The sequence below is a fragment of the Rhinopithecus roxellana genome, chromosome 13 (assembly GCF_007565055.1).
Source record: "Rhinopithecus roxellana isolate Shanxi Qingling chromosome 13, ASM756505v1, whole genome shotgun sequence".
Classification (NCBI taxonomy): domain Eukaryota; kingdom Metazoa; phylum Chordata; class Mammalia; order Primates; family Cercopithecidae; genus Rhinopithecus; species Rhinopithecus roxellana.
Window position 1 is genome coordinate 66,718,009 of NC_044561.1, and position 2,432 is coordinate 66,720,440.

The 2,432-nt window shown below is 41.3% G+C and overlaps 1 pseudogene; it reads right to left on the minus strand.

Annotated features, from left to right (window-relative positions):
- Positions 1-232: 232 nt before the first annotated feature.
- LOC104662989 lies at positions 233-1,702 on the minus strand (annotated as a pseudogene).
- Between the last annotated feature and the right edge of the window lie 730 nt (positions 1,703-2,432).

Sequence of the window (2,432 nt, forward strand, 5' to 3'; positions counted from 1 at the left end):
TAAAACGTATCCTGTGTAACTGAATAATATTCATATTTATTTATTTTATTCATTTTTTATTCTAAAGCCTTTATTTTGAGACATAATGAAAAAATCTTACAGAGGCACATGGAAAGACATGATCACCACTGAGTGAAAACATTCTAACCAAAAAGCCTGAATGCCTGTCAGCTGATGTTGAAGCTGAAATTCTGGAGATATGACATGCTGCAGGGCTGAAGGGAATGGATAATTAGTATTCCTCTCCTTCCTTCTCACCCTCTCCTTCAACAGAATCCACACTAACCACTTCATAATCCTTCTTAAGGGCAACCATGTCCTCGTTGGCCTCACAAAACTCTCCTTCCTCCATCCCTTCACCCACGGAATAGTGAACAAAGGAACTTGGCATACATCAGGTAAAACTTGCGGTCCAGGTCAGCCCACACCTCAACAATGGCTGTGATGTTGCTCAGTGTGCACCCAGTTCTCTGTCCTTTGGCCAGGTCTCCGCCAGGTACCACAGTGGGAAGCTGGTAACTAATGTCAACCTTGAAGCCAGTGGGACAGCAATCCACAAACTGAATGCTGCATTTGGTTTTGATGGTGGCAGTGGCAGTGGCAGCACTGATGTCTTTGGGAACCATATCACTAGGGTACAAGAGGCAGCAAGTTATGTATTTACCATGGTGTGGGTCACATCTTAACATCTGACTGGCTGGCTCAAAATAAGCATTCGTGATCTCTACTACAGAAAACTGTTCACGGTAGACTTTCTCAGCAGAGATGACAGGGACACCCGTGGCCGGAAGGAAGTGGATGTGCGCGTATGGCACTAGATTGGTCTGGAATTCTGTTAGATCGATATTCAGGGCTCCATCAAATCTGAAGGAAGCAGTGATAGAGGACACAGTCTGGCTAATGAGATGGTTAATGTTAGTGTAGTTTGGACATTCAATATTGAGCTTTCCAAAAGTGGTCCAAGTCACTTTTGGAAAACTGATTAAATGATAGAAAGGGTCGAGGTGATTTTTCCACCTTTCCTGTGTGAACTGTATCATTGACTAACCAAATGGTAGATGTCATAGATGGCTTCATTGTCTACTGTGGAGGCACAATTTTAGTGCTCTGTGGTGGTGTGGGTGGTGAGGATGGAGTCATAGAGCTCAACTACTGCCGTGGAAACCTGGAGGATGGGGGGTTGCTGGGTAAATAGAGAACTGCAGCTTGGACTTCTTGTGATAAGCAACAGAAAGACATACCATCAGCAGGAAGTTGAACCTAGAACCAGTCTATTCAACAAAACTGGGTAAAACTAAGAAGCCCTAAAGACCTGTGTACTGGTCAGCCAGCTTGTGAACTCAGTCCAAGATGAGATCAATGATCCCCTTGTCAATGATGTAGTGGCCTCATGCATAGCCATTGGCAGCATCTTTCTTGTCTGGGATGAGCTTCTCGGGGTGGAAGAGGTGGCTTGTAGATGTCAGAGTAAACTGTTAATAACTGTGGGTTCCAGGTCTACAAACACGGCCCTGGGCTCGTGCTTTTCAGTACCTGTCTCACTGAAGAAGGGGTTAAAGGAGTCATCTCTCCCTTGGATTGTCTTGTCACTTGGTATCTGGCCGTGGAGCTGGATGCCATATTCCAGGCAGCAGAGGTACCAGCTGGCATTGCCAGTCTGGACAGCAGGCTGGCCAATGTGGATGGAGATGCACTCACACATAGTGGCTAAGAGTTAGGAGGCTAAGGAGACAGGAGCAGATAACGGGTCCAATGACCGATCCCAACAAGCTAAGAGTTAAGGAAAGTAATGTGCTCAGTAATACTTATAGTTAAACATCTCCTTTAGAATTTGCACATAAAAATGATCAAGGTAAAACTAATGTAAAGTTAAATAGGTCTAGCTATAAAAGATTATGATTAAGACAAAATGTTGAAGTCAAGAAATGTATATGGAAAATAAAACTGTAGTTGGAAATAATAAAACTTTCTGGTGGTGTTGAAGGGGATCACAAGGAAATCTGTATCAACTGTCATGAGGCTTGAACTATTACTTATTTCTAGCCTTTCAATTGCTCCAAGAAGCCTCTGACATATCATTTTAACCTTTACATAATGGTGGCAAAACGTGGGTATTAAGTTTCAAAATGTCATCTTAAACTAATTAATTTATGAGTGTCAGTAGCAGTGGACACATGATATAAAACACTGTTTAAATGTAGTAAAAAGATGACAATGAATAGGTGTTTCTCTTTCACAAATGCAATGAAAATATATAAACTTCCATACTTCGGAAATTTAATTTATTATTAACTTTATTTCCAAACATTACACCGTATGGTACATTATAGTTTGTTAATACCTATTTTTGTATCAGAGTTTTCTTTTTTTCATAAATGATTCTTTCCTTCAACTCTGTCTCCGTATTTTTTGATAACCTTTTCTTTCTTATC